We start from the raw sequence: 12,294 nt of genomic DNA on the forward strand, positions 1-12,294 counted from the left end.
CACTGTTCATATGGAGTCTGAGTAGCCAAGGACATTTGTTGCTATACATCCCAGTGTCTGTCCTGTTCATTATGACCCCATAGGCTTCAAGAGTCAGGGCCTACACATTGGCCAAGGAAGCATTTCCCAAACACTGCATGACAGCCTCCTTTTCTTCAGTATCAGCCTAAAAGTCCCTTTGTCAGTGAGCACTTCTTTAGATACCTTACCAAGGACCACATTTCTCCTCTTAGTCTCTAGCACTGAAACAAGATGATTTCCTTTTTAATTCATTTCCTCGAAGTTTGTAATTGTGTATATATGTGTGTGTGTGTGTGTGCATGTGTGATTATTGGTTTAGCATTTAGGCACCACTCCAAACGACAAGTTTTAGGAAGAAAGTGTGCTTATTTGCCTACCACTAACTACTTAATTTCTAACATAGTATTTCAGACATAGAGGTTGCTAAATAAATCTGTTGGATGATTGAATGAGTCTGCATGGAACGGGGTCTGGCCCATAATAGGTCTTCCATAACTCTTTAAAGTAAAAATATATACATACATGCATACATATAAATGCTAATGATGCAAGAAGACTAAAAAATAACCAGGCCAATTCAGTAAACAAAAGTTCTGCCATTTAAAGATTCATTATTTGAACTGAACAACTCAGTACCTGAACTATATTTTTCATTTTTAAATTGGGTTGCTTGGTTATGTACATTATGCACAGGCACCTCTATGGATGTAGGATAGTGACTACTGAACCAGTTAAACCTTAGCAACAATTTCCAAAATAAAAAGCTTTAGCTATCATACCCCCAATTGCAATTCTGCTTGTTTTCCATAGAAAAATCACTTTTCTGACTTTAAAACTGGAATTTGGAAGCTGAGATTCAAAGAAACAAAAATAGTTCCTTCTAGGTTACTGATTATTTGATGTGGGGGTCAGAATCAAACTCAGGTGTATTAATTTATACCTATGTTGTTTATTCTGTTAGAGGAAATGAGGAAAACTGAGATCCTACATTTCCTAACAGCCTTTTAACAGAGTCCAAAAATAATCTATAGAAATACATTCTAAAAAAAAAAAAGAAATATATTCTACTCTGATATGGAATTGCTAATTGTGGAGTTAAAGCATCAAGAAGAGTAAAAGCCATCCTGAGCACCTTTCAGATTTTTGATGTTCTTTCTTTCTTTTTTGTTTGTTTGTTTGTTGTAACAGATTTAAGTGAGACAAGGAATGCTCTGAGCATGGAAGGTAAGGGTTCCTCCTCTGTGGCTGTCTCAACTTCAAGCTGTAGCAAGGTGGTTGTGCAGTTCCAGGCATCACACCATGACCACATCCAGACCCAGCAAAATCCAGGAGAAAAGAAAAGAAAAAAGCCACCTCATTCCTCATCCTGTGTTTTTTTGTTTTGTTTTGTTTTGTTTTTGTTTTTGTTTTTTAAGAATGAAGAATCTTGGAGCACCTGTGGCAGGCACACAATTAGTTAAGTGTCCAACCCTTGAAGGTGGGATCTCATGTCATAAAATCAAGTCCCACATCAGGCTCCATGCTCAGTGCAGAGTCTGCTTAAGTTTCTCTCTTCCTCTTGCTCCTTGACACCATGCACATGCCCTCTCTAAAATAAATAAATAAATCTTTTTTTTTTTTTTTTTTTTTTTTTTTAAGAATGAAGAATCCTTTCTCAGAAAATATTTACTCGGCAACCTCTGCTACCTGCAGACTTCCTCTAATTGGCCATATTGTGTCACATGTTCATGCCTATTCAAATCTCTGGCAGTGAAAATGGACCATAGTTTTTGCTTAGATCAGAAGTGCTTAAGAGCTGCTTTTGATCTTTTTTTTTTTTTTTTTTTTATTGGTGTTCAATTTACTAACATACAGAATAACACCCAGTGCCCGTCACCCATTCACTCCCACCCCCCGCCCTCCTCCCCTTCTACCACCCCTAGTTCGTTTCCCAGAGTTAGCAGTCTTTATGTTCTGTCTCCCTTTCTGATATTAAGACCCATTTCTACTCTTAAAAATTCTGAAAAAAAAATTCTGAAGAAATTTTTGAATATCTATATCTGTTTTGTATCTATCAATATCCCCTGTATTAGAAATCAAAGCTCAGGAAATTTGAAAACAAGAACTCACAGTACACATTCCATTAGCTGTCTGAGTGGAGATACCATAACACATCTTGTAGCCTCTGAAAAAACACCATTCTACATGTGTGAGAGGACATAACAAAAACACATGTCTAGTGTGAAAATGAAGATGGTTTTAATGTTGTGGATTCTCTGAAAGGGTCCCAGGACTCCCTCCAAGCCCACCCCAATAACCATGGACCAAACTTTGAAAACCACAGTTTCAGACAATTAGGAGGTATCCTCCAGGACTTCAGATGGAGGAAAACTTTCAAAGAGCACATGGCTTCATGGAGGAGCATGAATGCTTAAATAAAACTGGGATTTTGTTAGGAAGGGGGAAAGTAAAAAAGGATGATGGGTAGGCAACTAATACTGTTAGCTGCATACACACACACACACACCAATCTCTGGAAGCCAAGCAAGATACATATATACATACATACATATATAGGAAGCCATCTAAATAACATTAAATAACAAAGTCATTTCAGTAAACAAAAGTTCTACCTTTTAAAAACCCTACCTTTCCCCACATATTCAGTTTAAATGGCAGTTAGTTTTGATAAGCTATACATTGACCTTTTATGAAGATCTTAATGTCTAGGTTGAATGACCTAAATTTGGCTGCTCCAAATAAGGGAAAATAGAGCTATTCTTTAGGGACAGAATGGAGACCAGCCACAACAAAATTATCCTGCTGGTGATGATTATATTTGATGCTGCCTTTTTTCTTTCTTTCTTTCTTTCTTTCTTTCTTTCTTTCTTTCTTTCTTTCTTTCTTTCTTTCTTTCTTTTCTTTCTTTCTTTCCCAATTATCTTCTATTCTAACCTGTATCACATACCTCATAACACTAGACACTATTATATGTTTATGTCATTCAGATAAACCTTTGAAATACTGCTCCATAATAATACTAGGAGTACTAATTATTGAGCATCTATCAGATTAAGTGGGAAAGCATCATATAGATAAATAGCACACATTAGCTTTAAGAGTTGGAAAAGACAAAGTAGTATGGAATTATACTGTCTCTGTGATGAAGAAAATAAATTCACAAGGATTCAAAATCACTGTAGCTAGAATGCTTGGCTCTTCTATTATAATTTTCCCCTTATGTATCATACTATCCCTCTGAACCTACAAACAAGAGCTTAATAGCTTGCTTAATTTACAAAATGGTTTACCTGATAATTTTAGACAATTAGTACACCACAGATATATTGTGTTATGGTGAGGCTACATAACAGTGCAGTGCAGGCTTGAACTCTGTGTCCTCTGGCTGTGTGTCTGTAGAAGTGACTGGATCAGTATAGTCCAAGGGCCTGGCACCTGAACTTTCTGGTGAACATAACACTATCTGTGCTGCTCTTAGCACCTTGGGGATGGAAGGGAGACATAATTTGTCTTTGTATTTCTAGACTATCACCCAATAAGCAATTGATGATTTTTATATTAAATAGGTAGGATTCATTAAAATAACATCTGTGACAGGTTAACCATGAAGAACATACTTCATTTCTCAGTTCCCCAGTAGGTGATATTGAGCTGATCATAATATATATTTTGATATTTTGATTTGCAAGACATATGATGTGGTAGAGAATAGTCCCCTGAAGATGTCCATATCCTAATCCTCAGAACATTGAATATGTCACTTTATCTGGGAAAAGGGACTTTATAGTATGATTAAGTTAAGGGTCATGAGATGCAAAGATTATCCTGGGTTATCCAGGTAAGCCCAGTATAATCACAAGGGTCCGTATAAGAATAAGACAAGAAGGTCAAAGGCAGCAGCAGGAGATGTGGTAAGAGAAGCAAGAAGTTCTAACAATATGAGGCAAGTGCTATAAGCCAAAGAATGCAAATGACTACTGTAAGGAAAAGGGAAGAGATTTGCCCCTGAAACTCCCAAAAGGAACACAGCTCTGCCTCATTTCACCCTCATAAAGATTATTTAACACTTCTAACCTCCAGAACTATATGACAAATTTATGTTGTTATTAGCCACCAAGTTTGTGATAATTTGTTACAGCAACAATAAGAAAACAGTACACATAGGAACATTCTTTATGAATGTTAAAGTGGTTCTATTTCCACTTTTAAAACATGCTTAGATATTAATATTTTAGTGGCTATATAACAATAGTAATTTTTTCATTTAAATATTTCTATTCAATAAAGTTGGTGCTTGCAAAGTCTCCACTTTGTATGGCTCCAATTTCAATTACCACAATTTAAATAACTCCAGTCCCCAAGCAACATAGTTTAAATTTTACTGATCATAGTATACTAACTAGGAATAATTTATAAAGTACAAATTCTCCTGCTTGTTCTTCAGTCCACAAATATGTAAATTGCAGATGCTCACCATAATTAGGGACCAATCACATCATTTCTTTCAAAGTCTACAGGTGATTGGTCACTGGGCCATCTGTTATTCAGGTCCCACACAGACAGCAAAGCACAGAGTTGTGTTGCTTCTTCGTCTCTCAATCATAAGCCCATGTGACATTTTACAAAAATAGATAATCAAAAGGGGAATTGGTCAACAAGGATGAAAATACAGAAAAGAGATTAAAAATTACACTGAAAGTTAAATTCAAATGTAAAGGGATTTATAAAAAAAATAGCTGACCATGGAAATGCTGACACACACTATTTGACAGACTCTAGATCTTCAGCCACAGGAAATTATCAGAGGAAATATAAATTGATACAAATGAAGTGGATTCATGACAAAGAGAATGACAATGTCCCAGAGGAAGTGATACGGCAGTAATCCTTACATTAAAAGAAATAGCCAAGACATTTCATGACATTGAAAGCACAAAGGATAACATGTTAGAAACTGATCCAAACTTAGGCATATGACAAGTCACCATAGCATAGAAAAGATATTCCCTCCCTATTTGTCATACAATGAGAAGGCAAGCACTGTTAAAACTACACTTTATAAGGTTGTTTTTTTTTTCCAAACACAGTAATTCTCAATGTTTCTAATATTTTGGGTTACAGTATGTAACTAATATTACTAAACAAATATCAGTTTTACTATTTTTTTTTCATTTCCCTAAGAGAGTTTTTAATGCTGTGGGAGAAAAAGTTAAAGGTAATAGAACTATCAAAATTTTTCTCATGTATTATTAAGAACTTTCATCCCAAGTGTAGCATGTGTGATCACTTCTAACTGTTCTACAGTGCCATGTTAAACAAGAATTGCCTGTATCATATTCACAATGAAAAGATGACTAAGTCTATACCAAATGCTTATTTTAAGTGCCTTGTGATAATAAAACACCATTTGTATTATTACCTACTTTTTAAAAGTTAGGAAACAAAGACAAAAAATAGTTAAACAATATACCCAAAGTGACAGAGCTAAGATTTGAACTTAGCCTGTGTAGCTCAGCCCCAGACTGCAGGACATGACACTGTCTTCCTCTCTCAAACTGCTAACACTCATAGAGCTTCAGTCATGTATGAGGCTTTGTGTTGCTTAAGCTAAATGAGCATGTCTGTGTGATGATCACATCACAACAATCTTGTAGAATAGGAACGATGTTAATCTCCATGCTACAGAATAAAGAAATTAAGGTTTAGAGAAATAAGCCACTTGTCCAAATTCCTATAGTCAGTGGTAAACCTTGATTCCAGACAGAGCCTAGGTGTGGAGATGTAGAAACTCAATAAATGTGTTCCGTGATTAGACCTTTAAATTCTATTCTATATGTTTTGTTTTGTTTTTCCCTCAGAACAAGGTTAGAATTTTTTCCATGAATTTAACCTTCTTTGGCAAAGTGTGCTCATCCGAGAGAACCAAACTCTTCCTGATGAAAGGAGATGTTAAGTGACTGTCAATCTAATGAAGTAATAATGTTCGGTAACTAGTTACTATGCTCTTCTTCCGGAGCACATTTATATTTATATTTTAAAAATGAATCTTCAAAGATTTCATAAAAAGAAGCAGCATATTTCTGAGATTTCTGAGCCTGGAATTGGTGTGTTTTATAGAATGCTTTGAATCATACCACATACGTAATTCAGTAAATAGTAATTGAAGACAAGCAGGTACGCCACAATTATAGTGCAGTATCCACCAGCAGGGCAATTGCCCCAGCCCAGAAACCTCCTCCTCCAGGTAGTCTCCTTTCCATGCAAGTTTACAGAGTGTGTTCTCTCCTCAAAACCTACAGAATTCACAACAAGATGACTTCCAAAATAATAGAGATCAAACTGGTTTCATGACCCAGATGTGAACAAAGATTTCATCCACTGACTTCTCTGTAAGGCAAGGGACACATAAGGGAATGTTGCAACCCTCAGTCATCAGTTCTTGGTAATATATATCATTGTTCTTCTATCAGAGTTTTTGGGTTTGGCTAAAATAGTGGCATTTCCTTTCCTCTTTCTCCATCTGACTCAAAGAGTACAAACCCACAAATTATCCATAGTTATTTGCATTTGACTGCATATATCAGGAAAAAGAGAAATGAAGAAATAATAATAGCTCAAAACTATTTTTTCTCAGCTAGTAGGTTGGATGTGAACCAGTGTAGAGTTAGTATCTTAGTTCCAGATATCACTAGATTTTTTCCTAGATTTACACTTTCAGCTCCATAGATTAGATCCTTTTTCTTCCTCTTCATAATCTAAGTTTAGGAGCACCAGCTACTAGGTCTATGTTCCAGGCAGTAGAAAGTAGGGAGGGTGAAGGGCACACTTGCTAAGTCAGGCCTTTTGGAAAAATCTAGTGACTTTTGCTTCAAGCTCATTGTCCAGACAATGTTGCACGACCAGTTTTATCCCAAGAAGAAGGCTAGGAATGTACTAAACAATTGGGAACAAAAACAAAACCAGAAAACACTACTATGTTCTATTAAGAAGAGGAGAATAAATATTGAATATCATGTATTGAATATCATGTATCATTTTTACACTCTCTGACTCAACATTCTTCAGCCAAACTTTCTTCTTTACATTTTCATTCAATTAAACAATTGTGCAACTTCCCCTCCAGACACAGATTTTTGTTATCAATGAATCAGACTGCTCCCTGGGTTCAACATTTGAATATCTCACTGATTAACATTGTGTCCTTAGTATATTCCATGATATTTTTTGAGCTGTTTACTCGTTTATAAAATGGGAATGAGTAGAGTGCATGCATGGGCACAAGGGGCCACAATAATTTACATTCCTTCCATTGAGACATAGCTCTGTATTCCCTCCCTTTGAACATGAATTGACTTGTGATTGCTTTGATCAATGGAACACATTGCAAATGATACTCTGCCAATTCCAGAACTAATTGTCATGTGGGCTGGCACCTTCTGCCCCAAGCTACCATGTAAGAAGCCCTACTGCCCTGATCAATCATGTGGACAGATCTTGAGACTAAACAGAGAAAGAGAAGGGCTTGCTTGAGCTAAGCCTTCTAGATGCACCTTCCAAGGCACCACACTCATGAACAAATATGTCTTAGATTCTCCAGACTGGCCTGGCTATTAGCCAGATATCACCAAGATACTCTAGTTAATTCTTCAAGGAGCTAAAGGACCAATGAGGCAAGATCTGCCCACATTCCTATCCCACACAATCATTAAATATTTTTAAATAGATGTTGGATTAAACTACTAAATTATGGGATCGTTTGACATCCAGCAAAAAATACTTAAGATTCTGCCTCATATTTGATGTGAAGATTACATGTAAAATGAAGGTAAAGCTCCTCAAGCTCCTTATGGCCTTGCACACAGTAAATACTTAACAATGCTTATCTAATAAATCTAATATATTATTCTCTAAGATTCCACACTGCTGCCTATGGAAGGAGATGCCTGTCTGTTCAATGCAGATCTCTATCATGCACTCACCACTTCAGAACTAAGTTTCCTAATTAACCTTTAAGCTAACATGTTAACTTTGATTTAGCTATGTCATTCCTCCTCATGTGCTAATTTTTTGTATAAGATCTCAAGTTCTGTGAAACGGGGTTTATATTTCATATACTTCTTATTAAACACTGTATGGCATAGTAGAATAAATATGATCTCTGGAACCAGGTAAATCTGGCTTGCTTACCACTTCTTCCAATTAATGAATGGGTGGTTGGGCATTATAGTTTGAATTTTCCCAAAATCAGACTATAAGGCAAGCACTAAAGTTGCAGTACTTTACTTGGGAAGTGAAGTAAAACACTGGCGGGGTAGGGGAGAAGATAAAAGTGGGAAAGAAACTAGTGATGTGTGCATTATCATACCAACCAGAGCCCAACTATAACTAAATCCTCCTGGGAAAACACTAGAAGAAAACGAGGAACACACATCAGATTTATCCTGACTGGTGGAAAGGAGCTGGGGTATTTATACACTAGCTCATATAAATACCCCAGGAGCTGGGGTATTTATACACTAGCTCATACACTACCACCCATCATGATGGTGGGTTTTTCCCAGCAGGCATTGAAACACTGACATGTCTGGCCTGCCAAGTAAACAGGCAAAGCATGCTCTAGTAGCCAAAGAAAGCCCTCTGTAAAATGACTTTAGGTGCTGGAAACTGGAAATGAGCTGGCATTAAAATGGAAAAGGCAAGTTACTGAACTTTAATTTCCCCATCTCTCAAATTAGGATAAAAATAACTAATCAAAAAATCATTATGCTTTAGAGTATTATTCCTACTATTCTCAGAGTCCTGTTCTTATGGAATTCACAGATATCATCGAGTAAAGTTGGGGAAATAGCTGAAATCAGTAGATGATATTTGATAGGAACTCATTCTATTAAAAATAACAATCCATTACCCTCTTTAAAATATGTATTCCAGTCATCCTAGAAACAGCAGAGATAACAGTAGAGATGCTACTTAGTTTAAAACATTCAAATACTGGGACGATGGGTGGCTCAGCGGTTGAGCATCAGCCTTCGGCTCAGGTCATAATCCTGGAGTCCTGGGATCGAGTCCCACATTGGGCTCTCCACGAAGAGTCTGCCTCTCCCTCTGCCTATGTCTCTGCCTCTCTCTCTGTGTCTCTCATGAATATATAAAATCTTTAAAAAAAACATTCAAATACTTTAATAAAAGCAAAATGAATATACCAAGCAAATGGGGAAAAAAAAAACTTGTGTGACATAATGATAATGGGAAAACATGTGCTGCCATTTTTATCCTATCAATTATTGGCATTAGCAGTAACAGATAAAAGTTTTTGCATTTTAAATTGATCAATAAATACCACCCATCATATAGGGGCACTTGCGTATATGACTGCAAAAACACCTCACACTATGATAACAAAAATAATACCACAGGTTAGAAAAGAGCTCTCTAGCTAAAGAAGACAAAATGGTGTATTTAAGAATTTTATCCCCTTCCTGATTAAAACCATCTATGGTTTTCTATCAAATTACAGGACATCAAACAAATAGTCCTGACTTTTGAGGATCTGGACCTGACTGTTCGTATAAACACACTTGAGAAAAAACTTCAAGTAGACTCACAGCTGAGTGTAGACCCTGATGGAGGGCTTGATCTCAAGACCCTGAGATCATGACCTGAGCTGAACCAAAGAGTCAGAGGCTCAACTGACTGAGCCACCTAAGTATCCTGAGAATAAAAACATTATAAAAGAAAGAGTTAGGAGGCATGGAGTTTCTCATCTGCCAAGTTTTCTTTCAGGCATGAATTTCACAAGAAATCTTTCTATTATTTCCATTTCCATATTCTCCTTTTGTAACTGTGCCTCCATTTAATATTGAAATATCAGGTAGTCACTGTGTATTAAGTACTGTATATAGTGCATACATATTCTTACACACACACACACACACACACACACAATTATTTAGATATCAAAACAATTCTGATAGGTAAGGAATGATTAGTCTTGCTTTACAAATAGGAAAACTGAGGCCTAGGTAAAATGAGGAAATCACCAACGTCTCAAGAAACCAGTGTTTGAGCCAAGCTTGAGCCAAGTTTCAGGATTGGTTTGCCTGATATCAGAGCTTATGCTCTCTCCTTATACTTTCCTTCCTTTACTACCTGTGCAAGCTGCACTGCATGCACTCAGGTACTCAGATGAGTCCCAGCTGATGATTAATAAGTAGCTCACTCCTGAATGAGAGATACAGACCTAGCAACACTATTTGGGGAGGTGGGACCACTAAGTTAAAAAAAAAAAAAAAGATAGGGGGCATGTGGGTGGTTCAGTTTCTTGAGTGTCTGACTCTTGAGTTCAACTAAGGTCATGATCTCAGAATCATGGAATTGAGCCCTGTCCCGAGCATGGAGCCTACTTGGAGCTCCCCCTACTTTCTCTCTCTCTAAAATAATAATAATAATAATAATAATAATAATAATAATAAGTAAATAAGTAAGTAAAATCAATCAATCAATCAATCAATCAATCCTCAATGCCTATGGAAGCACTGGATAGAAATAGTTCTTATGATCACTAAAAGTATCTGTACATGAGTCACCCAAGGAAAGAGTTGGAAATTTCAATTCAGAGCTTTTCAATGTTACCAACATGTTGAAAAGCAAATTGCAATTTCTAACTACTTAGATATGACTCATAGAATTCTAGAGGCTCCAGGGACAGAGTCCAAGGAAAGATATGCATTCTTTGACATTTGAGGCTTAGGAAGATAAGATGTGGTAGTATGTTTGCCTTCTCCAGAATGTACACAGGTAGAGTCTTCAAAGGAGCCCATTTTTTTTTTTTTTAGGAGTCCTCTTTAAAGACATATTTATATTGACAGAGGGGGGTGACTGGAGGCATGGGCAAATAGGTAACAACATAGGATTTCCTAAATTGCACTGTTTGTCAAAACTTTGGGTATGACGGCTTTCCAAAGACAGCAATTCCACTCCTAGAAATCTATCTAAGAAAACTGAAAACAGTCATTCAAATAAATACATATACATGAATGTTCACAACAGCAATATTTGCAGAAGCCAAAAGGTAAAAATGTACCCAATATCCATCAGTAACTAAATGGACAACAAAACCTGGTATATCCATACAATGGAATAGTATTTAATCATAATAAGGAATAAAGTACTGATGCATGCTACAATGTTGCTGAACCTCAAAAATTGTGCTAAGTGAAAAAACAAAAACAAGACACCAAAAGTCATAAACTGTATGATTCTATTATACAACATATCCTGAATAGGTAAATCAATAGATTCAGAAAGCAGATTTGTGCTTGCCTAGAGCAAGGAGGAAGGGGCAATGGGGAATGATGGTGAACTGGTTCAGGGTCCCCTTTATGGTGATGTTTGGGAACTGTGTATAAGTAATGCTAGGTCAACACTGTTAATGTGGTAAATATTATTGAATTGTACACCTTACATTGATAATTTTATGTTGTGAGAATTTTACTTTGATAAAAACAATACAAATAAAGAGAAGTTGCTACAATAGTCTATTGATCCATTACCTTGGCCAGGCAATGGTCTGCTGTTATAGCCCAATCCAGCTGTTGCCACGCAGGTATTTTGTAGCTGTGAATGAAATCCATAATCAGTTGACTGGTTATCTTAGATAATCTATGTGGGTCTGATTCAATCCGTTGCAAAGATGTAAGAGCAAAGTGGCTTTTTCAGCTTTGCTGAAGAAGAAATCCCACTGTGCACAACCAATACCTGAGAGTTCCAGCCCACACTTCCCAAGGGTTCACCGTGAGGACTTCAGAGCTCCTGCCCAGCCTCCATGATCACATAAATCCACTCTTTGCAATAAGTCTCAGTATAGTATCTTCACTGGCTGCACTCTGACTGATATGAGTGGGTTCTAAATTTGGAATATTTGGCATCCTAAAGCCTTTTGTTCTGTCACAGCCAACTCTGCAGTGATCCCCTCACAAAGACAGAAATCGTAGAGGAGGAGAAAATAGCTCCAAACAGTGCTCTTTAGAACCTCAACTGCCCATACTTCTTAGAGAAATGAATAAGTAAGTGTTATTGCAGGATTATGACAGGTCAGGGAAATGCCCACCAATCAGGCCACAGATGCTCAGTGGAAAACAAAGGAAATACAAGGTCTTTTCCCCAGCAGATGATGAGCCCCACCAGTGTTCTTTGCCATCATGACTTTCAGAACCACCCTCTGTTCAAGAGGAGACTGGAAAAATCTTTCCTAAGAAATATTGTTATCCCAAG

At 36.8% G+C, this 12,294-nt stretch overlaps 1 protein-coding gene across 1 annotated transcript in view; it reads right to left on the bottom strand.

Annotated features, from left to right (window-relative positions):
- The window catches only part of CNTNAP5 (contactin associated protein family member 5), a 796,713-nt gene that overhangs the window by 19,355 nt on the left and 765,064 nt on the right, over positions 1–12,294 (bottom strand). The window lies entirely within an intron of this gene.

The sequence above is a fragment of the Canis aureus genome, chromosome 20 (assembly GCF_053574225.1).
Source record: "Canis aureus isolate CA01 chromosome 20, VMU_Caureus_v.1.0, whole genome shotgun sequence".
Taxonomy (NCBI): Eukaryota; Metazoa; Chordata; class Mammalia; order Carnivora; family Canidae; genus Canis; species Canis aureus.